Raw genomic sequence first — 25749 nt, 5'->3', positions numbered from 1 at the left:
CTATTCTGTTTTGACAGATTCAGTTTTCTTTGTGTTGTGTGCTTATTTTGACGGCTCTATGGTTTTCTTTGATGAGTTTTTGCCATAGAAAAGTTGGAATACAGTAGATATAATGCAAAAACAAAATATAAATTGGTTTGATACAGCACTTATAGTATAGATTTATTATTCGTATACTAACGGGTCTCACGAAGGTTTTGTTGAGTTTTGTGTGATTGAAGTTTTCAAGTTTTGGGTTATCTTACTATGGATGAAGGAATAAGGAGTAGAAGAGCCTAATCTTGGGGATGCCCCAGCATCCCAAGCTATTATCAAAAACTGAGCAACCAACTAAGTTTGGGGATGCCCCTGAGTGGCATCCCCTCTTTCTTCTAACGACCATCAGTATTTTACTCGACACTATATTTTTATTCATCGCATACTATGTGTTTTGCTTGGAGCGTTTTGTATGATATGAGTCTTTGCTTGTTTTATTTTGTGTTTTTAGTCTTGATACCTTGCTGTACACACCTATTTGAGAGAGCCAAAATTATGTCATGACTTGTTAGAATTGCTGTTTATGCTTCACTTAAATTTTTATGAGCTATGGACTTGCTCTAGTACTTCACTTATATCTTTTTGAGCACGGTGTGCTTAGTATTTTTTAAGAAATGATCTCTTGATCCACTTAGATTTATTTGAGAGTTAGTAAAATTTTCAAGAAATTCTCTCTTGCTTCACTTAAATTAATTTGAGAGAAAGAAATATTATGCTCATGATCTTCACTAATATTTGTTTGAGCTTATGAAAAGCAACATATGAAAATAAGTCCCGAAGTGATAGATATCCAAGGACATAATAAAAACTTTCATGAAGATCATTGGACAAAATAAACTTGATTCTTAGTAATAGTTTTGAGATATGATGATGTGATATGTGAGTCATCTTGATGAGTAATTATTCTTTAGTAAGAATATTGGTGTTAAGGTTTGTGATTCCCTATGCAAGCACGAAAGTCAATAGTTATGCAATGAAATTATATCTTACTTATGGTGCATTATTCGATGTTAGTTATGCTTAATGCTCGCTTATGAGATGATTCATTTCTTAGTTGGTCGCTTCCCAATCTTTTGATGGCCTTCATTTTGCACTAAGTATGATCACTACTTGTGCATCCAAAAACCTTTAAACTAGTTTTGCCACATGAATCCACTATATCTACCTATATGCGGTATTCTTTTGCTGTTCTAAGCAAATTTGCATATGCCATCTCTAATTTTCAAAAATAAACATCTCTTTTGTGTGTTTGTTTCGCTCGCGGAGCAGTGAGGGGTGGCTAATATTTTCCATGCTAGATGTGTTATTCTCAAGATGAGTGTTTATTCACTTGTCATTGCACAAGAGTAAGGCAAAGGTATTAGGGATGCCCAGTCCCGAAATGCAAAAATGAATTTACTTTATGTTGTCAAATAATAAATTCCTTGGAAAGTGTTGGTATGGAGGCACTACTGCAGGATGCTGCTAATGCGACACTACGATCAGAGACCCTTCGACTAAACTATGTGCGATGCCATAATCGTAAACGGTGGTGTAAAAACCATCAAAAAAGGTGCAAAAAATTTGTGATGGAGGATGCATCAAACACGGTTCAGATTTTAGTTGCGTGTGCGATTGAGGGCATACGGTTCAGTTCAGTGAACCGTTTGCGATGAGGAGGAACAAAAGAAACGGGTAGCCAGATGAAGGTGTGTGCGATGTACAGCATACGGTTCACTCAGATGAACTGTTTGTGATTAGGCAACACAAAATAAACGGTTAGCCAGATCAAAGGTGTGCGCGATATACGGCATGCGGTTCACTCGAATGAATTGTTTGCATTGAGACATGAGAACAGAAACGGTTCAAATGAACAAGATGTGTGTGATATGAGGCAAACATGTCTGTAATCGGAAACATGTGTGAAGACCGATAACAACACAGACGATTACTACTAACAAGCCGTTTGTGTTCCGAGCAAACGATTGCTGCTATACAATTGTGAGTGATTGATGAAAACATCACCGATGGGTTCCATTGTTTAGTTCGTGTGTGATGTGATTTTCTTTGTCCGCACAACATCTACGCTCTGTCTACAAAGCATCAACTTATATACTTAAAATGACGTCATTGCATAACCAACTTAAGCATACAGTTACACAAGTGACTACACACCAAAGAAAGCAATTACACGCATACTAAAGTAGGAGAAACGAGGATCTAATCATCTACTTATTGTTGCAACGACGCTTGCCGTTGCTCTGCTTCTGACTGGATCCCTGACCATTTTGGGGAAGGAGACACTTCCTCGTGTCAATAATCCGCCTGTACATCTCGTAGCTCGTGTAAGCCTCCTTGGCCGCGTACACGACGTGAGCTTTGTCGAGTTTCTCCATCCAGGCTGAGTGCCAGGCACGCTTGTCCTTGTTGCACGAATCCTTCATGTCTCTGTAGTAGGGGGCGATGATGGCCTCAGCGAGGTGAACCCGTGAGTCCTTCTCATGCTCCTTGCTGCCCAAGATCTTGTATTGGTCCTAGATGTCGACAAGATTCTGGCAGGAGATGCCTGAATTCTTGAGCGCGTTTACATCGTTGGTGATGTCCACCGTAGCAAACATGTAGTGGGGGCTGTTGACAAACCTGGCGAAACACTCGCAAGGCCTTGTGGCCAGGCAGTAGTGGTAGACGAGGACGTGGTGGCGCACGCACATCTGGGCGACAGCGACCTTTGGACGAGACCCGACACGAGCGTGGGTGTACTCGAGGTCGAACGCGACCACCTTGTACTTCTCCGCGGCAAGCAACAGTTCCATGATGTGGATGGAGTGCTCCACCCAGACCGGGTCGTTGGTGTACACCACTGAGAGGTCCATGAACCTTGTGTGGGTGTCCACCACGGCATGCATGGTGAACTGCTGCTCATCCTTGGCAGCTGCTCGGAGCGCCATTGGAGCCGCGCAGGATACCCTTTAAGAATTTCTCGTGGTGGGTGTGCTTCTTGCAATGGTGGGGCGCGATCGAAAGATTGAAGAGCTACAAGGGTAGGTTAAATGGCCGCTGTAATAAATGGGGGCCGGCCGGCCTGTAATCGTCACGTCTTATCACGGCGTTCATAGCGGAGGATTCGAGTGAATGCTTGACAAAACCACACCGCACACGTGGGCTCGAAGAGGCGCCAAATGTATCATCGGTAAGCCTGTTCCCACACTACCGCGCTGTTTACCGTGCAAGCTTCCCGCCCGGCTAGTTTGGCCACGCGTCGGATAGAAGAGGGACAAATCATTGGTGTTTATTGGCAAAAAGCTTTGTAAAAAGGAAATGTGTGGAATGACTTCGGTCATAAGTTTACCCTTGGGTGATGAGGTCAAAGTTACACAGAAGGGTTATGATGGACACTCGAGTGCGATAATTAATTCTGCGCTCTACAGTGCACACGGTGGAAGAAACCAACTGTGTGCAATAATGTCGAAGATCGCAGTTGAGTTATCTATACAGATCGTGTGCTGTGAGATCGACAAGGTAAACTGATTCGATAATGTGGTTAATAAAATGTAAGACCATTGCATATTAAGGTCGAAATAGTGCTAGCAATATACGAGTGTCATACGATGCCATTTCAACGATTGTGCCACAAAAGCTCGAAATGTTACAAGGTTCCAATTCCAGAGTTATATGGCTCAAATTCGAATATTACAAGGTTCAAACTGATATTAGAAATGAAATTCAGCTCATCGGTTGCAAATGCTCGCGCTGATCTGATGAACATGGATATCAGAGAGGTTCAAACTAATATCACCGCTTCTAAGTCTGGCTTCAAAACCTCACAATTATTGCAAAGGGGTTAGCCACTGAGAATTCATGCATGGGGTTGACACGATGACTTCCGATTACTCTATCATCTGAGGTTCCTAAATGAAATTTAGCATTTTTGGAGCCTACTCCATTCTGCCGCAGGCGCCGGCGCTGATCAACAAACCATTCATTTTTGCGAAATAAATGTAGGGAAAACCTCATTTCCTTCAGCACCCTTGCTCTGAGAACAAAGAACCTGGCAAATATAATCTCCGGTAAGGTCCCTCGGTAGGAGTTCAAAGTAATTTCTGAGAGATGCAGATCTAGGCATTCGACATGCTTGTTATATTGTATCACATTATCCACCACTGGGCCTAATCTTATTTGCAAAAGAAGAAAACGTGTTAGTGCCTACATGCGGTTTTGAACATTACCACATGCCTAGCTATTTGGTTTGCAGAATTTGTAAAATGCACTAACATGCCATCTTCGATCTGACATGATTAACATGGGCATTTGATTACATTCTAGAAAAACCTAGCCTTCTTCACAAGAGGTTGGAGTGGATGAAAAGTTCCCTAAGAAAACTATTATAGATGAATCCAAAGGAGAAATGCTTATTGATTGTGACCACATGGATCAAGCAACCAATATGGGGGGGGGGACATGTATCTACTGAAATCGTCCAAAAGAACCTTTAGAAATCAGAGCATTGTCATTGTAAACTTGGAAAAGGGTGTCACAAATTGAACTCTCTTATGGTTAATGCTACCCCTTGAGCATGTGTTGGTTTTCCCTTGAAGAGGAAAGGGTGATGCAGCAATGTAGAGTAAGTATTTCCCTCAATTTTTGAGAACCAAGGTATCAATCCAGTAGGAGACGACACGCAAGTCACCTAGTACCTGCACAAACAAACAAGAACCTCGCAACCAACGCGATAAAGGGGTTGTCAATCCCTTCAAGGTTACTTACGAAAGTGAGATGTGATAGATATAATAAGATAAATATTTTTGGTGTTTTTGTTGTATAGATTGAAAAGTAAAGATTGCAAAATAAACGGCGGTAGAAATAGCTAGTTAACGGGAAAATAATATGATATAAAGTAGACCCGGGGGCCATAGGTTTCACTAGTGGCTTCTCTCAAGATAGCATATATTACGGTGGGTGAACAAATTACTGCCAAGCAATTGGTAGAAAAGCACATAGTTATGATGATATCTAGGCATGATCATGAACATAGGCATCACGTCCGTGTCAAGTAGACCGAAACGATTCTGCATCTACTACTATTACTCCACACACCGACCGCTATCCAGCATGCATCGAGAGTATTAAGTTCAAAAGAACAGAGTAATGCATTAGGAAAGATGACATGATGTAGAGGGATAAACTCATGGAATACGAAATAAACCCCATATTGTTATCCTCGATGGCAACAATACAATACGTGCCTTGCTGCCCCTACTGTCACTGGGAAAGGACACCGCAAGATTGAACCCAAAGCTAAGCACTTCTCCCATTGCAAGAAAGATCAATCTAGTAGGCCAAACCAAACTGATAATTCGAAGAGACTTGCAATGATAACCAATCATACATAAAGAATTCAGAGAAGATTCAGATATTGTTCATAGATAATCTTAATCATAAACCCACAATTCATTGGATCTCGGCAAACACACAACAAAAAGAATTACATCGAATAGATCTCCAAGAACATCGAGGAGACCTTTGTATTGAGATCCAAAGAGAGAAGAAGCCATCTAGCTAATAACTATGGACCCGAAGGTTTGTGGTAAACTACTCAGACATCATCGAAGAGGCTATGGTGTTGATGTAGAAGCCCACCATAATCGAATCCCCCTCCGACAGATCGCCGGAAAAGGTCCCCAGATGGGATCTCACGAGTACAGAAGGTTGCGGTGGTGGAAAAGTGGTTTCGTGGCTCCCCTGGATGCTTTCAGGGTATAAGAGTATATATAGGCAAGAGAAGTAGGTCGATGGAGCTGCGAGGGGCCCACGAGGGTGGGGGCACGCCTGGCCCCCTGGGCGCGCCGCCCTACCTCATGGCCGCCTTGCTGCTTCCTTGACGTCCACTCCAAGTCTCCTGGATTGTGTTTGTTCCAAAAAAGATACTCACGAAGGTTTCATTCCGTTTGGATTCCGTTTGATATTCCTTTTTTGTGAAACACTGAAAATAGGCAAAAAAACAGCAATTTGCACTAGGCTTCCGATTAATAGGTTAGTCCCAAAAATAATATAAAAGTGTATAATAAAGCCCATAAACATCCAAAAGAGATAATATAATAGCATGGAACAATCAAAAATTATAGATATGTTGGAGACGTATCGGTTAACATTTAACAGGAAAAGGAACATCACCTCGATATATAGCTTCTCCAGGCACGGAAAGCATCTCAGGAAACTGACAACTTGCTCTAGGTCGGGCCCGATAGATTCTAGTACCAAGACCTTCACTGTGCGCAGTTTCAGGGTCAAGCTTGTCGGAATCATTTTCTGAATGACAGGCGAACAAACATCTTCAAAATTAGAAATAATGTTAAGTTGTGGAAGGAGAGTTAGAAGGCGGCTGTTGTACCTGAACGGGTGTGGATCCAATAACAAGTTCGGAGCATTTGTCAGATGAGTAGCCCACCACTATCAATTTCCGCGCAAAAATGGCATTGGTTCTTGTTGGACCTTCTTGATAAACTACAAGTAATCTCTCAAGTCCAGGTGTGTCTTGGATGACCGTACCATGGTACACATCTTGTGATGTCTTCCTGTCGCACCAGCAACACACATAAATAGTCTGGAGAGTCATGGAGGTGATGTGGAAGGTATTCAACCCATTAATCGCCTGAAGACGAACGTACTCGAGTGAAGTACAGCCACGGAGCAGGCGATCCATGTCACCCTTTGAGAGGCAGATGGCGACGAGCTCGAGGTGCTTCAGTTGTGGTAGAATAAGAGCGGGCGCGTCATTAAGGCGCGGGAAATGGTAGCTCTTGAACTTGGCAACGCGTAGCCTTGGCGTGAGGCAGAGTGCGGACGTGGCAGCAACCGCATATGCCCATCATCAAAAATGAGCTCCTCGAGCTGATCTAGGGTACGGGATCGGAACCAATCGTCAAGCTTGGCTCGGTCCTTGCCGTTGGAACGGAACTTGCCCATTCAAAGGCCTTTGGTTGGGACAAGGTGACTACCGAGGATCTTGGAGAACACATCCAAGCTTTTGGGATAGCCATGGCAAAGCTCATGGGTGTCGATGAGGCCGAGAGGGATGGAGTTCCATAGGGGGCGCCACCACCGGGAAAGGAGGGTTGTACACGCCCCATATTTGATTGGGAGGAGGGAGATGATGACTCACAACATGTCATCAGGAGGCTGCTGATTAAGTCTAGGCCTGCAGCAGTCGCTTGCGGTTCTAGCTTGCCCCGCCTCCGCTTGTTGGCAGCCCCGTTCTCCAGCTCCGGAGTCTCCTTGTCAGTGGTGCTTTCTGATAGAAATGGGAGTACAGGGAATATTTAGTTAGGACAGGGCAATAGAAAAGTGTATTGGTAACTAGAAGTTATTAGGTAGGAATATAGTAAGAAAAGGGAATAACAATTGGTTGCTTAAATACTACACAATTCATTTGACATTGCGGGGTAAGTTAACATATGCAGATAGTTGAAAAGAAAACTTACTTAGAACAAAGTCTGGACGGATGATTTTGTCGGGGAAGTTAGCATATATCTCATGACCAGGCCCTTTTATGTGCAGTGCAATTTAGTGCCATCTTTCAGTACATAAAACTTTGCAATTTCATTCCAAAAGCCAGTGCCAAAATAGGAGTCACCATGTTCATCAAGTCTTATAGTAGCAACGATTGTAAATCCATGCTTTGTCTGCAGTATGGCAACCGTGGAGCCTTGATGTATGTGAAGGGAAAAATTGTGCACTACATAATATGTTGCATAGCGAGGGATGTTCTGCAGAAAATGGTAGGATTGTTAAAGAAAATATGGTAACATGCAAATATGGGCCCAAATTGAAAAAACTGTACAGCAGTTGAAATCGAAGGACAAAAATCGATAATTAAACAGATAGGGTAAACATGATGTCATGGAAAAATGAGAGTAATCGAAAGAACAATACATCATTAATTTGCCTAATATAGAAAGAAGAGGGGGAAAATCCCCTTTGACATATATGGTGCATGTGGCACCTTTTATCCAAATGTAGAAATATTTAGAATATGTTCAGGAAAGTAGGCCATGCCAACTGATTTAGGGTGAGATTGAACATACCGTGTGCGTGCTTAAGTTATCTAGTACGGGGAGATGGAATCTCTGGCAGCGGTCGCAAAGTCCTGAAGTGTCGGTGCACTCTACATTCTATGAATGAAAGAAAACCCTCAAATCAGCTCGAATAAAAATGAATTCATGGCGATTTCCGCCGGGTGATTAAAGGAGGCAGATGAACTGGGATAAGAGATGATATAATATCTCGTTAAACTAGTTACCTTGTCGTCCATGAGAAAGAACCCTCAGTACGGCAGGTTCCCCAATCGAGCGGAGCTGGGTCGACCGCGAGCAACGTCGAGAAAGTCGATGGTGATAGGCGGCGGCAAGCATAAGTGGCGAAATGCGGTGGGCGTTGCCGGTAGCCTGGCGGTGGCAGCAGGCGTCGAGCTAAGTGCTTACCGCTGTGATAGGCGGTGCCATGGCATAGACGTGGATGAGCTTGTGCAGTGTGAATGGGGAATGTACCGGAGGGGCCGAGGGGGTGGCGGGCGAGGTGAGGGTTTTTGTGACGTGGGGATGGTGAGGGTTTTCTTTTTTGAATTGGGTGGTGATGTCTTTGTGTCCCACAAAGAATTTTGGGGGCGACGGTTTGCTAAAGCGAACCATGTGTGATTGACATAGCAGGCAAAATGATCTTGAAGCTTCTCCAGGTACTCGGGGTATGCGTCGTGCGCCACCCTGCGAGAATACTTCTACTTGAAGGAGCCAACTGCCCGTCGTCTTGGATGCGCCAAAACACTTAGATAGGCATCATGAATCTTCTGGTTTCAAAATGGGCATCCATAGCCGCCGTTCCAGGTCCTAATACGCCTATTATGCATTCCCGCATAAAGCTCGCTCAGGATTTGCATGTTGTACCTCCTCTGGACATCTTCATCCTCGCTGTCCACATCGTCAGACAGCACCTATACAAATAGTAAAACAAATTTGGCATCTAATCAATGATTACATGCCGTGAAGTAGGATTAGGAATTTATGGCTACTTATTTATACATATCCAGAGATTATGGTTCGATTTTTAAGCGCAGTCGTCTATGTACAGACCAATCTTCAAGAAAATAATGGCACAAACATATGTAGGTCATTGAAAATCAATTGTCAAGCCATGGCTATGAATTATTAGCACAAACACTAACCCTAGTCGGATTACTAGCAGAAATCATTTGCACAGATGAAACAACTAATCACTTATCACCTGTACCATTCAAACAATCAATACACTACATGGATCTAACGAAACATACTCAGATTTGATGGATTGGGAGAACATAACCATATGATTTCTATTCCAAAAAGGGGGAGGCAGGAGTGACCAGAGAAACCCTATGATCTATTTGACACATAAATGGGTATATATGAGTAACTAGCTGTTCGTCATCGTCACAGTCGTCGCCAGAGTGGTCATCGGAGTCGGTGTGGAACTCCGCCTCTAGCTGTGGAAGCTTGACACTGTCGACGACTTCAGGGTGCAGCGGTAACTCGCTGGTGGTGCCGGCAACCTTTGTCTCCATCTACACGCCGTGCTCCGGTGCTTTAGCAGCCCCGGCGTCGCCACTCCCTCCGATGAGGCACTTAGGCCGCATCCTCATACACTTACGGCTTTGAGGACTGAGAGCGGCGTCGAGGATGCAAGCGGAGAGAGAGGATTGTGTGTGCATAGCGACGATGGGGGGTGCAGTCGCTCGGGCGCACCATTAATATGGAGTAGTGGGAGTTGTGGGAGAGAGGCGGGCGGCGGTCAAACCGATGGCTCGCCTCCCGGTGAGCTTGCGCACCGGACTGCTAGCATGCCTACCAAAGTTTCACACAGCTACTCGCATGCCTCCCGATGACACTGTGCAGCGAGCATGCCTCCGTCAATTCACACACCTGCACGCACGCCTCCCCCTCTGCCTGTGCGGCGGACGCATCCTGTCAACTCACGCCTGCTCGCACGCTACACGGGTCGCGCGGCGGCATGTATATTGTTTTTCTATTTGGATGATTAATGCCACCTCTTTATTGCTTAACCGAAGCATGGCATGTATCCATTGTTGGTCTAACGCTCACGGTTCGAATAAATAATTCGTTTGGGATATTGGTTCCCAATTATTAATAATATCTCGTCTGTAATTAGATAAAGATTACATCAAAACTGGTCTCAAATTTGACCCAAAAAAGTACAATGCCACTTTGTATTGGTGTCCATATGACAACACGATAAGTTTCATGAACCTCAAATAAGTTTTGGATGTACTAGAATTTTAAAATAAAGATTCTCAACATTTGAAATTTGTTGCACGGGGAGTAAACATGCACCCAGTGAGACACATGTGTTTTTGCAATCCATTTAGGTGCACAATCATGTGTGCATGTAGCTCAAATTTGATTTTTGCACATTATACCCGTCGAAAATCAATCAATCAATGTACTAAAACGTCTTAATGATCTCTGTGATTTTTTTGAAATTAAAACGTCCCTCATTTGGTAAATATATGTTCACCGCGGGATAATTAATTTAACATGCATCATAGTTGCGGTAGATTCGCGGTGTGTGTGGGTGTGTGCGTCTGGGGGTGGCGGGTGGCTCGCAGTACACTACGAGTTGTGAGCCACCGTGTTGGTTGGCCGTTTTGTTAGGCAGGTCAGTGCCACATCAGAGTCGTGAACTCATTATTTAAAATATTACACAACCCTATCATACATAAATGTTTTAGCCACATGTAGTGGATGGTTGTCTTACATTACACTCGATACTCGCGTGTGACGCTTTCTGTGGGCCTGCGAGGTCGTCGTCCATCACTTTGACGAACAGCCGACAGTGAGGTTAATTTGACCAGCAAGGTAGCATCTTTTTTGTTTGTGTTATGGTGGTAAATAGTACGCGTCGAAGAGGTGGGAGGGGACTAGCATATATGCTATACGTACGCGTCCGTGAACAAGTACACCTCACTCAGTGTCGGAACTTTTTGGTTTCTGAGGCACGTGACACATCAAAATTGTGAATTTGGTTATTCAAACATCACACAACACCTTTTTGGGCCACATGCATATTCTAGCTAGGACACTCACGTGTGACGCTTCCATCTGTGGGACCATGAGGCCATCGATGATGATTCTTTTGGGTTACATATATTACGACAGGAGCATATAGTATGCGGTGAAGAGGGGGGAAGGGGACCATCATATGTAGTACGCTTCATGAACCTCGCTCTGTGTGGGTGCATGGTTTACAGTTTTTGAGGGACGTGGCACATCAAATTTGTGCATTTTGGGTATTCAACATATATATGTTTGGCCAACATGCAACGTGGTGGTGGTTGTCCTCTCGCACCCACTTAAGCGGTTATCAGTGATAGCGATGATTTCCATTTGTGGGCCCGCTTGGTCCATCACTACATTTTGCCTGACAACAAGAGAGGTTAATTTGACTTAGGAGGGGATTATTATTTTTGCTCTGGGATGACATGCATGATACAGCTTGAGCACACACACATGCATGTGTACGCATGAATCCCTCCCATCGAGTCGAAGAGGCTAGTACAACGACACATCATGAACCGATCTCGCTCTGTGTGGGGAGATAGTGTATGATTTTTGACACACGTGCCACATCAATGTTGTGTATTCAAACATGCATGCACGCATCACCTCCATACGTATGCATGTAGTGGTTGCCTTCGAACGGTACACTCCCTCATCTGGTTATCGGAGACAAGCTTATATATTCCTGGGCCCGCGTGGGCATCCATGATCACCTGACCAACAACAAGATAAGTTACCATGGCAGATTCTTCATTTGGTTCGTGTTATCGTAGTATAGGTCATGGTGAGATTCTATAACATCCCAAATTTTCAATTTGGAATGTTATACACTAGATCATCATTGCATACCATATTTTATTGCATTTTGGTTGATCCTAGAAATTCTACGCAACTCAAGGACCCTCTGAGAGAGTTGGGGATTTCATTATTTTCATATTTGAGTTTTCTCAAATTTTTGAAAATAGGATCATTTGATTTTATTTATTTTATTTTCAGTTATTTTTATTACAAAAATATGAGAGAGGGGATAAAATGACTTCCCCAAAATAAAGAAATATTGAGGATTTAATAAAAAAATCAAATAAGATTTTATTTTGGTTTTATTTTCTATTTTATTTGAATTTAGGAAAAATGCGCGTTTTTCAAAATAGCATTTAGGCCCCAAATAAATGTTCATCCTGTGCGGCTTGATTTTAGAAGCCAGGGAAAATTTATTTCGTTATTTTTGGAGTTTGATTAGTATTTGTTTTGTTTTTTTCTGAGCGTAATTATTAAAAAAAAGTCCGAACCGACCTACGGGCCGTATGCGGCCAGGACTCCATGGCCGAGGCCTTTTTATAGCACCGTCCGAGGCCCGGGACAGCCAACCGCCACCCGCACCAAACCCTAGCCGCCGCCGCGCCACCCGCCGCCACCCGCGCCGCCCCGTCACCGCGCCGCCGCCGCCGCCGTTCGCCGGAGCCACCGAGGTAGACGTTGTTGCCTCGGTTTTTGTGAAGAAAACCGATCGTTTTTTTTAAAAAAACTTAGATCTGTTTTATCATTAGATCAGTTTTTTCGGTTTAGTTAATTAGCGATCGTTCGCTCGTTCATTTGTTTTTAACGAACGCATTCATCGTTTCGATCCACATAATGAACGTTCGTTCGTTAATCTGTTCGTCGTTTTTCTTTTTCTCGGATTAAATCCGTGATTTTTCTTATCCCGATTCCTGATCCGATTTTTGTTCTACTATAACTTTTCGCTCGTTTATCGGAATTAGGCGATTCAAGCGCCTGGAGTTTCGTCTCGAAACCCTCTTTCCATTTAACCAACTCAAACAAGTTTTTGCCACTGTAAAAATTTCCCTAGTTCCAGAATAATAAACGAAGCCTGTTTCTTTTGTCGTTTGTCTTTCGTTGCTTCGTTCGATTTGATTCTTTTTGCCAACCGGAGTTCTTAAGTTGAACTTTCTGGTTAGATCTCTTACTCGAGTTTTACCTGTGCATTAGTTGAGTACTTACTGTATGCTTGTTTGTTTGCAATAGAGTACCCGAAGTGCGCCGCTTGCTACTTCGAATCGCTAGGTTTTGCGGATCATCAGCAAGGCAAGTAACACTTTGATCATACCTCCTACTACCCAGTTTTTATTGCATTAGATCAATCCTCACACGTTGCATGATTAGGATATAATTAAATTGTGGGTTCTGGGAAGTAGTTGAGGTAGTACCTATTACCTGTTTATTATGAAACCTTTGGGAGTTACTTCTACATTTTCTTATTATGCCATGCTATGCTAGTAGGCGTGGATTGGGTGAGTGAAATCCATGACAGATGTGAGTTTGTTAAATTAATGGTTTATCTAAGGTGGCAACTTAAATACACATCTGGGTGGATTGAGGCACCTGGGTATTCTAGTGATTGCCTGTTTTTCTTTTGGACCGCCACCTAGGCTCAAAGGGATCATGAGATTATTCATACTAGAAACTTCCGTGTGCAGCCACAAGCTACTATGGGCTCTAGCATAGTTGACTAAGTCGTGCGAACTCTTAAAGTGGTAGACTAGCAGATGTAGGGGAAAGTAGGTGTAACGGTCTACCCGATCGTAAGGTGCTAGCGCTTCTGAAAGACTATGTCTCGGTCATCCGTTTCTCAAACACCATGTAGTGCGAGAATCCCAACGGAGGAGATCAAGTCTTGTGGGGAAAAGTGCGCAAACCTTTGCAGAGTGTATAAACTAATCATGGTTAGCCGTGTCCCTGGTTATGGACATGTTGAGTATCTAGTACCTGGATTATCCTGTGAATCTCATCATGTTACTCTAAATTAATTTTGTTGAGTTTTCTTTTAATGATGATGCTTAATTGGGATTGTGAATGCTGTCAACCATTCTCAATGTTTAACAACTACCATGATAGTTAAATAAAATTCATTCCTTCGGAGTAGGGAAAAATTGGATTTACGCAAAACTATAACCATAGAGCTTTCCACCAGCCAAATATGCATATAGTATAGCCTATTTCTTTCATTGCTCTCTATGTGTTACATTGCCAGCATATTCCATGTGCTGACCCGTTTCGGGCTGCAACGTTCATGTTGTCGACTTTTCAGACGACGATTAAGGTGTTTTTAGGTCATGGTTCTATACTCAGTGATGCCGTTGGAGTTGATGAACTCACTTATCTTCCAAGCCTTCCGCTGTTATCGTTATTAGATGCTACTCTGTTATAAATCCTTCAAGTACTATGTGGTGTCAGCATTACTGATCTAGGGATGATACCTGAGCACAGAGATTGGACCGTTTGAGGTCTGGTCGCTACAAGATGGTATCAGAGCACACGCTGACTGTAGGACACGACCATTAAGCTAAAAGACCTAGATCACTACTCACTCTCTTCTCATTCTGACTTCTCATCTTTTCTACTCTTTTAGGATGGAGGATGCAAGGAACAAGTTGACACAACTGGATGAAGATACACCCTTTGGACGTCACTTGAAGGAAGTCACTAGATACCTAAACATAGGAGTACCAAGCTTCACCGGAACCTACAACGCCACTTTACCTGAAGAGGAGCGCTGGATGATTCAAGTTCAAGTTCCACGAAGGACGTTCATGCCAGTCACTGAGCCCATAGAGTTTTCCTTTGATGCACCAATATGGAGTCTAGGAAAGAGCATGGCAGCTCACATCGCCATGGGACGCATTGGAGAAGTTTACCACAATGATCTCAAGGATACTATCTACCAGATTTGTGGGCGCCGAGATGAGCACTGGGAGATGATCAGCACCAGGAAGGATAGATCAATTGCAGCTTTTATCCAGGAGTTAAACCAGCACATTCGACGACAGGAGAACCAGATGTGCGCAGATATGATAGATCTGAAGAAGGCAAGGACAAGAATCAAGGAACTGGAGGAAGAACTCAAGGCTACATGTGAAGGTTATTAAGAGGAAATCGTAGTATCAGTGGAGAAGAATGACGATCTGATCAAGAAGATTGGATTATTCATGGGAGGCCCTACACCAGTAGAAGAAGACGAAGAACCCAAGGAGATTCGCCCGGAAGACTACATTATCATCGACGACACTGACTCGGATCCAGATGATAGCGATGATGATTATGTAGATGAAGCTGGAGCAGATATCATGGAGTCTGCAACCGAAGAATATTTCTAGTAGACAACCCCATCAGTAGTAGTAGTCCGCCATGTAAATATAGTAGTCTGAGCACTTTTGCGATAGTTAGATTGATTGTATGCCCTTTTTGATTGAATGAAGTGAATTGTTTGCTTTTTCCTCATGTGCATATGGGTAGTGTTTTCTCTCTAGACCCCTCTCTATTCTTAAATCTCATCTTTTCTAAACCCTCAGATGCCTCCAAGATGTGACCCCGAATTTACCTTCCCACCGGAGCTCACTCAGTTGATCCAGCAGCAGAACACATTGATGCAGTTGCTAGTCCAGAATCAGAATCAGGGGAACAACAACAACAACCCTCCACCACCACCACCTGTTGATCACTTAGCCCGTTTTCTTAGGCTGAATCCGCCGGTGTTTTCTAGTAGCACCGAGCCGATAGTAGCAGATGATTGGCTCCGCAAGACAGCAAGGGAGTTGACCACGGCAAGATGCACAGATGCGGAAAAGGTGAAGTTTGCTGCACATCAGCTTGAAGGACCCGCAGCATCATGGTGGGAGAATTTCACCGCCACTTTCCCTGTCGACACTGTCACATGGGAGCAGTTCCAGCAGGCTTTCCGTACTGCCCATGTTTCAACAGGAGCTATGGCCATGAAGAAGCGAGAGTTTCGCAATTTGCACCAAGGAGGACGGACAGTTGGCCAGTATGTGGAGGACTTTAGTAAGTTAGCATGTTATGCCCTAGATGACGTAGCTACAGATGCAGCTAAGCAAGAGAAGTTTCTGGAAGGACTGAATGATGAGTTGAGCATGGAGTTGATGGTAGCAACCTTCAACAACTACCGGGAGTTCGTAGATCATGCTCTTATGATTGAAGGGAAGCAGCAACAGATTGAGAACCGCAAGAGGAAGTATGGACAAGGGAAGTATAATTCAGGAGCTCAGCAGAAGCCATGATTTACCCCTAGACCGGGAGGACATTTTCAGCATACCCATGGAGGAGGTAGCTCGCACAATCACAATGGCACCAAGAATGGTAATGGGAATGGAGCAAGCAACGACCAGAACCGCACCAACCCATCAACCCCAGCCAAGAGAGACCTGAGCCAAGTCACTTGTTTCAAGTGCCAGAAGACCGGACATTATGCCAATGAATTTCCTGAATCCCAGAATGGAAATGGCAATGGAAGCTCTGGGAAGAAGCCGAACCCTTTCAACAGGGGACAGGTGAACCACGTTAACATGGAGGAGGTGGAAGAGCAGCCGGATGCAGCAATCGGTAAGTTTTTGGTTAAGTCATTTACTGCACTCATTCTTTTTGATACTGGTGCATCGCATTCATACATATCAAGGGAATTCGTGGATAAGTATAACATGCCCACCAAAGTTCTTATAACACCTATGCTAGTAAGCTCACCAGGAGCGGAGTATATGGCTAGTAAGGGATATTTTCAAGTGCCATTGAGTATAGGTAGGCATGTGTTTTCCTCAGATTTGATCATTTTGGAATCACAAGGTTTGGATGTAATTCTGGGTATGGATTGGTTGTCGATGTATGGAGGAAACATAGATTGCGCCAGTAAGTCAATTTTGCTTACCACCCCAGAAGGGAGAAGGATCAAGTATGTATCCCGACATGTGCCGAAGAGGACTCAAGTAAATTGTTTAACAGGAGTTGTGCAGGAGGAAGTACCAGTGGTGAAGGATTTCCCTGATGTATTTCCAGAAGAGTTGCCAGGCATGCCACCGGATAGAGATATTGTGTTTTTGATTGAGCTTTTGCTAGGCACAGGGCCAATATCTAAGAGACCATATAGGATGCCCGCAAAGGATTTGGTGGAGATTAAGAAGCAAATTAAGGAGTTACTGGATAAATGTTATATTCGCCCAAGTTCTTCGCCTTGGGGATCGCCAGTACTTCTAGTGGAGAAGAAGGATGGATCGTTAAGGACGGTTGTTGATTATCGAGGATTGAATGAAGTAACCATCAAGAACAAGTACCCACTACCAATGATCAATGATCTGTTTGATCGATTGCAAGGATCTAAGGTATTTTCCAAGATCGACCTGCGGTCAGGATACCATCAGTTGAAGCTTCGAGAACAGGATATACCTAAGACGGCTTTTACCACCAGGTATGGGCTGTACGAGTATACCGTTATGTCATTTGGTCTGACTAACGCACCTGCATATTTCATGAACATGATGAACAAGGTGTTTATGGAGTTTTTGGATAAGTTCGTCGTAGTGTTCTTCGATGATATCCCGGTATACTCGAAGAATGAACAGGAACATAAGGAGCATTTGCGTTTGGTACTTGGTAAGCTCGGAGAACATCAGTTATATGCCAAGTTTAGCAAATGTGAGTTTTGGTTGAAGGAAGTTGGATTTCTCGGACACGTTATATCCGGAGAAGGTATAGCAGTAGATCCCACCAAGGTTGACATTGTGACAAACTAGGAAGCCCCAACAACAGTTGGAGAGATCCGGAGTTTTCTTGGACTTGCAGGATACTACCAGAGATTTATTGAAAATTTCTCGAAGATTGCAAAGCCTATGACAGAATTGTTGAAGAAGGATACCAAGTTCATATGGACTAATGAATGTGAGGCCAGTTTCCAGGAGTTGAAGAAACGTTTGGTTACATCACCCGTGTTGATTTTTCCAGATCAGACCAAGGATTATGAGGTGTATTGCGACGCTTCACGTCGAGGACTTGGAGCAGTGCTTATGCAAGAAGGAAGAGTTGTTTCATATGCCTCACGACAGCTTAAGCCTCATGAGTTGAATTATGCTACGCAGGATTTGGAGTTAGCAGTTGTAGTGCATGCATTGAAAACCTGGAGACATTTTCTCATTGGAAACCATTGTGAGGTATACACGAATCATAAGAGTTTGAAGTACATTTTCACGCAGAAGGAGTTGAATCTCAGGCAAAGGAGATGGTTGGAGCTCATCAAAGATTATGACATGAGATTGCATTATCTCCCCGGAAAGGCTAACGTAGTAGCCGATGCATTGAGCCGTAAAAGTCATGTCAACACCTTAATGACGGGAGATTTACCAAGGGAGTTAGCCGAAAACCTTCGTGAGCTATGTTTGGAGATAGTCCTGAGAGGCTATGTAGCAGCATTGGAGATTCAGTCTACTTTGATGGACAAGATCAGAGAAGCTCAAAGGACTGACAAGGAGATCGCTTCTATTAAGGAGAAAATGAGCAAGGGAAAAGCTAAAGGATTTCGTGAGGATGAGCACGATACCTTATGGTTTGAAGACCGCGTTTATGTGCCTAATGATTCGGAGATCAGGAAGTTAATTCTGCAAGAGGCCCATGATTCACCATATTCGATTCACCCAGGAAATACCAAGATGTATTTGGATTTGAAGGATATTTTCTGGTGGACCGGAATGAAGAAGGATATTGCGGAGTATGTAGCAGTTTGTGATGTATGTCAGAGAGTAAAGGCAGAGCATCAGAAGCCAGCAGGATTGCTACAGCCATTGCCGATACCTGAATGGAAGTGGGATAAGTTAAGCATGGATTTTATTACGGGTTTACCCAGAACTCGTTCAGGCTACGACTCGATTTGGGTTGTAGTCGATCGTTTGACAAAGGTAGCTCATTTCATTCCAGTGAAGACTACCAATACTAGTGCCAAATTGGCAAAAATATACATGACCAGGATCGTATGTCTGCATGGAGTTCCAGGGAGCATTGTATCAGATAGAGGAACCCAACTTACCTCAAAGTTCTGGAATCAGTTGCATGAAACTTTGGGTACCAGACAGATGGACAGACCGAGAGAGTTAATCAGATTTTGGAGGATATGCTGAGAGCTTGTGCGCTAGATTAAGGATCTAGTTGGGACGAGAATTTTCCATATGCAGAGTTCTCTTATAACAACAATTATCAATCCAGTTTGAAGATGGCCCCTTTCGAAGCCTTGTACGGAAGGAGGTGCAGGACCCCATTGTCGTGGGATGTAGTTGGAGACCGCCAGTTGTTTGGACGAGATCTGATTAAGGAGTATGAACAGAAAGTGAAATTGATTCGCGATAGGCTCAAAGTAGCCCAGTCCACGCAGAAGAGCTATGCAGATTCTAAACGCAAGGAGACAGTTTACGAAGTCGGAGACCGTGTTTATCTTCAAGTATCTCCACTTCGAGGAGTTAAGCGCTTTGTAGTTAAGGGAAAGTTAGCGCCACGTTTTGTAGGACCATACAAAGTTTTGGAGCGTATGGGAGAAGTAGCCTACAAGTTGGAATTGCCCAAAGGATTGTCAGGAGTTCACGACGTGTTCCACGTTTCCCACTTGAAGAAGTGCCACACAGAGATGGCTGATATACCACTGAGAGATACAGTGCCGCTGGAAGCGATTCAGTTGGACAGTGATTTGACCTATGAGGAGAAACCAGTCAAGATTCTAGAATATGCCAGTCGAGTCACCCGCAGCAAGGTTATCAAGTTTTGCAAAGGTCAGTGGAGCAACCACACGGAGGATGAAGCTACCTGGGAGCGAGAGGAAGATTTGTTGAAGGACCACCCTCACCTATTTTCTAGCCAACTCGAATCTCGAGGGCGAGATTCATCTTAAGGGGGTAGGTTTGTAACATCCCAAAAAAAGTCCGAACTGACCTACGGGCCGTATCCGGCCAGGACTCCCTGGCCGAGGCCTTTTTATAGCGCCGCCCGAGGCCCGGGACAGCCAACCGCCACCCGCCCCAAACCCAAACCCTAACCCTAGCCGCCACTGCGCCGCCGCCGCCCCGCTGCCACCCGCGCCGCCACCCGCCGCCGCCCCGCCACCCGCGCCGCCCCGTCGCCACCGCCGCCGATCGCCGAAGCCGCGCCGCCGCCGCCGCCGTTCGCCGGAGCTGCCGAGGTAGATGTCGTTGCCTCGGTTTTCGCGAAGAAAACCGATCGGTTTTTAAAAAAAACATAGATCTGTTTTTTTCATTAGATCGGTTTTTTCGGTTTAGTTAATTAGCGAGCGTTCGCTCGTTCGTTCGTTTTTAATGAAGGCATTCATCGTTTAGATCCAGATAACGAACGTTCGTTCGTTAATCTGTTCGTCATTTTTCTTTTTCTCGGATTAAATCCACGATTTTTCTGATCGCGATTCCTGGTCCGATTTTCGTTCTTGTATAACTTTTCGCTCGTTTATCGGAATCAAGCGATTCAAGCGCCTGGAGTTTCGTCTCGAAACCCTCTTTCCGTTTAACCAACTCTAACAAGTTTTTGCCACTGTAAAAATTGCCCTTGATCCATAATAGTAAATGAAGCCTGTTTCTTTTGCCGTTTGTCTTTCGTTGCTTCGTTCGATTTGATTCTTTTTGCCAACCGGAGTTCTTAAGTTGAACTTTCTGGTTAGATATCTTACTCGAGTTTTACCTGTGCATTAGTTGATTACTTATTGTATGCTTGTTTGTTTGTTTGCGATAGAGTACCCGGAGTGCGCCGCTTGCTACTTCGAATCGCTAGGTTTTGCAGATCATCAGCAAGGCAAGTAACACTTTGATCATACCTCCTACTACCCAGTTTTTATTGCATTAGATCAATCCTCGCACATTGCATGATTAGGATCTAATTAAATTGTGGGTTCTGGGAAGTAGTTGAGGTAGTACCTATTACCTGTTTATTATCAAACCTTTGGGAGTTACTTCTATGTTTGCTTATTATGCCATGCTATGCTAGTAGATGTGGATTGGGTGAGTGAAATCCATGACAGATGTGAGTTTGTTAAATTAATGGTTTATCTAAGGTGGCAACTTAAATACACATCTGGGTGAATTGAGGCACCTGGGTATTCCAGCGTTTGCCTGTTTTTCTTTTGGACCGCCACCCAGGCTCAAAGGGATCATGAGATTATTCATACTAGAAACTTCCGTGTGCAGCCACAAGCTACTATGGGATCTAGCATAGTTGACTAAGTCGTGCGAACTCTTAAAGTGGTAGACTAGCAGATGTAGGGGAAAGTAGGTGTAACGGTCTACCCGATCGTAAGGTGCTAGCACTTCTGAAAGACTGTGTCTCGGTCATCCGTTTCTCAAACACCGTGTAGTGCGAGAATCCCAATAGAGGAGATCGAGTCTTGTGGGGAAAAGTGCGCAAACCTCTGCAGAGTGTATGAACTAATCATGGTTAGCCGTGTCCCCGGCTATGGACATGTTGAGTATCTAGTACCTGGATTATCCTGTGAATATCATCATGTTACTCTAAATTAATTTTGTTGGGTTTTGTTTTAATGATGATGGTTAATTGGGATTGAGAATGCTGTCAACCATTCTCAATGTTTAACAACTACCATGATAGTTAAAGAAAATTCATTCCTTTGCAGTAGGGAAAAATTGGCTTTACGCAAAACAGTAACCATAGAACTTTCCACCAGCCAATATAGTATAGCCTATTTCTTTCATCGCTCTCTATGTGTTACATTGCCAGCATATTCCATGTGCTGACCCGTTTCGGGCTACAACGTTCATGTTGCAGACTTTTCAGACGACGATTAAGGTGTTTTTAGGTCGTGGTTCTATACTCAGTGATGCCGTTGGAGTTGATGGACTCACTTATCTTCCAAGCCTTCCGTTGTTATCGTTATTAGATGGCCTTAAGCCATATTTATTGTAATAAGCTCTCTTTTGAGACACTCGATGTAATAAGTGTGTGATTGCTACTCTGTTATAAATCCTTCAAGTACTGTGTGGTGTCAGCATTACTGATCCAGGGATGACACCTGAGCACAGAGATTGGACCATTTGAGGTGTGGTCGATACAAATTCAGACCTAATTAAGTTTGAGCGCATATACTATGCACGCATGCATGCATGAATCCCCGTCGTTCGCTTGAAGTGTGGTGTAACATACATATGCATCGTCAACCTAACCCTCAGTTAATCTGAGGATTTCTAGTTCGAAATCACGGTGCAACATCAAAGTTGTTCCATTGTTACTCAAAAACACACCTCTTCATACATATGTTTGGGCCACACGCATGCAGTGGTTGTCTTCAGGGACAAGCTACTTGCATGATTATTGGTGAGCTAGCCCATCTCCGGGGTCGCATGGACGGCCATCACTTTGACCAACAACAAGAGAGAGGTTGTACGACCAAGGTGGATTATTCTTGGTCCGTTTAACAATCCATCTTGGTGAGATATATGCCTCTCTGGCCCACCGACTGAAAGTGTGTGTGTGTGTGTGCGGGGGGGGGGGTTGCTACTTCGCACTTTGCTAGGTGAACCTCAGTTGGGGGAGGGCATACATTCATAGCATAGGATTCCCTTCGTGGCGACACGAGAGGGGGTGGGGGCTGCTAGCTACTTCGTAATTTGCTAGGTGAACCTCGGTTGGGGGAGGGGGCATGCATTCATAGCTTAGGATTCCCTTCGTGCCGACTCGGTCGGGGGGGGAGGATGCATTCATAGCTTAGGACTCCCTTCGCGCCGACACGAGGGAGAGGTGTCTGCTGGCTACTTCGCACTTTGCTAGGGTGAACCTCGGTTGGGGGGGGCATGCATTCATAGCTTAGGATTCCCTTCGTGCCGACACGCGGGATGGGGTTGCTAGCTACATCACACTTTGCTACGTGAACCTCGATTGGGGGGCATGCATTCATAGCTTAGGAATCCCTTCGTGCCGACACGAGGGGGGGGCTGCTAGCTACTTCGCACTTTGCTAGGTGAACCACAGTTGGGGGGCATGCATTCATAGCTTAGGATTCCCTTCGTGCCGACACGATGAAGGGGGGCTGCTAGGTACTTCGCACTTTGCTAGGGTGAACCTCGGTCGGGGGGGCATGCATTCATAGCTTAGGATTCCCTTCGTGCCGACACGAGGGAGGGGGACTGCTAGCTACTTCGCACTTTGTTAGGTGAATGAACCTCTGTTGGGGGGGATTCATTCATAGTTTAGGATTTCCTTCATGCCGACACGTGGGAGGGGGGGGCTGCTAGCTACTTCACACTTTGCTAGGGTGAACCTCGGTTGGGGGGAGGGGGCATGCATTCATAGCTTAGGATTCCCTTCGTGCCGAGATGAGGGGGGGGGGGCAAGCAATACAGTGCGCTTTGGTATTTTAAAATCAAACCACCCTTTTCATACATAAATTTGGTCCACATGCAAGTGTGTTCGTGTTCTGACCCTCTCCCGCCTCATTTTTCGCCAAATTTATGAACATTAGATAAGTCGGATGACGCAATAGATGTGGTTCACTCAAACTAACCATGTGCCACGCTGGTGCACCTGTCACGCACACATCCGCATAGTACATTGGGATCCACGAGGCTCCCCCTCTCAAAAATATATGCCCGCCTCGAGGGTTTTTCTGTTTCATAACACACAATTGTTATCTCCGGACCGTGTGCGATGTTTCCTGTTCCCAATCCCGCCTGCATCCCTAGAAAATATCTGCCCGCTTTGAGGGTTTTTCTGTTTCATAACACACGGCTGTTATCTTCGGACCGTGTGCATTGCACTATCATCAAAATTTTCAATAGCCCGGCATTTCAATCCCGCTTTTGACTCCCGCGTAGTTAAATTTTCAGTACCTGCGTCATTTCCTCAAACACCCCGCGCCCCCCTCCACACACACGCGCGCGCGCACACACACACACAGAGACACACACACACACACCAAAACCTCCTCGGGCGTGCGCGCACACACACACAACCCCCCCTCGCTTAAAACCCTAGCAAGGTCCCAGCCGCCGCTGCCACCGCCGTCGCCGCAAGGTCTCCATTGTCAACATCTAAATATGCAATCCTAGGCTACATAGCAACAAGGAAGAGTGTTACGATATACATAGACAACAACAACAACAACAACAACAATAACAACAACAACAACAACACCAACAACAACAACAACAACAACACAACCCTGTTTGGATACTCAACTTAGCTAGAGGTTAGAGTTAGTTTCTAGCTCATTACTAACCCTGAACTAACTCCATCCAAGGAGTTGTTTGGATGGAAGGGTTAGATTAACAATAAATGCACTAGGAGAACTAGCTGCAATTAGCACCTATTGGGTTGGATAGTTTTTTGGGTGGGATATAGATGCAACTAGCTCAAACTAGCCCTCATGTTTAGATATACTTTAGGGCTATTTGAGCCCGAACTAGCTCAAACTAACTGTAACCCCTGGATACAGTAGTAGTTAATCAGCCGATAATTTGTAAGAATGCACTAAACTCCTTCCGGCCCATAATATAAGATGTTAATTCATCTAATATGTGAGTATATTGGATGTTATAAGATACTCCCTCCGTTCCTAAATATTTGTCTTTTTAGAGATTTCAAATGGACTACCACATACAAATATATAAAGACATATTATAAAAGAGTGTTGTGCTACATCATTGTGCAATTGCTATTTAGCTTCTAATATTAACTTGGTGCCTTTAGGTACATATGTCATTGGTAAAGATCTGCGCTTCGACCCTTTTTGCGTATGGGGCAATGAGATATCGATGAACCAGCATCAAGTGGGGAAGATGATAAAGATTGTTAGTAAAATGGGTCAAAGATGGCAATTAAACTATTTGTTTACACTTTATCCAAGACAACAACGAACTGCATGATGGTAAGTAAGAACTCTACAACCTTGCTTTTACCGCCCATAATGAGTTGTGTTAGATGACAATGTCTGAATCTTTTTTCCTCTGCAGTGGTTGCCAAAGCAGTTTAATCAAGATTACCTCTCAAACTACATGATTGGTGGGCATGCAAAGGTTAAAGTATTTCTACCAGAACACGATGATTATCTAGATGTTTTTTATGAAAACCGTGAAGGATGGGCAGTCGGCCATCACAAGGGGTTAGACTAGAGTCGTGCGTGCCTTCTGCATGGAGGAGGGCACAATATGGGCATTCTGCTTCACCTTGTTTAGCAACCAGAATATATTTCGCCTCTTTCTTTACCTTCTTTAATAGTACAAGTATACAACTGTGGTTCATCATTCTTTATTTGGTTATTATGTAATTCTTGAACATATGTACCTATGAATCAAATAATGCATTGGTTGTTTGAACTTGATGGATATGAATAAAGTTGTAGCATACATTCAAATTCAAATCCAAATCCGGTAGAATTTGGAAAAGCAACAATCAAATTAGGGTGAAATTACGCTCTCCAGGTTGTTACGGCACACACGGTTGGTAAAACACAAACGGTGCGGGCAAACTAAACGTTTGTGTTAGTTGCCTTATCGTACACGATTTGCAACCATGAACTGTTCCTGATGAAGTATGCATCATAAACGTTGCACCACAGGATAGCGTGTGTGATAGTTGTCGTGTACGGCGATGTTATGACAGTCTGATGTTTCATAATCCTATTTGACACTCGTACGACGATTAGCTAATCTTCTTAACGGTGAACCGTTTGTGATGGGCCGCGCATCATACACATTCTATAATAGTAAACCATTTGTGATGGGCCGCGCATCGTAAACGTAGCACCATAGAATACCGATTGTGATGGCAATGCGAGCCGAAACGAGTAAGAGTACTA

The sequence above is a fragment of the Triticum urartu genome, chromosome 2A (genome assembly GCF_056163025.1).
Source record: "Triticum urartu cultivar PI428250 chromosome 2A, HENAU_Tu73, whole genome shotgun sequence".
Lineage (NCBI taxonomy): Eukaryota > Viridiplantae > Streptophyta > Magnoliopsida > Poales > Poaceae > Triticum > Triticum urartu.
Note: the sequence above shows the minus strand (reverse complement) of the source record.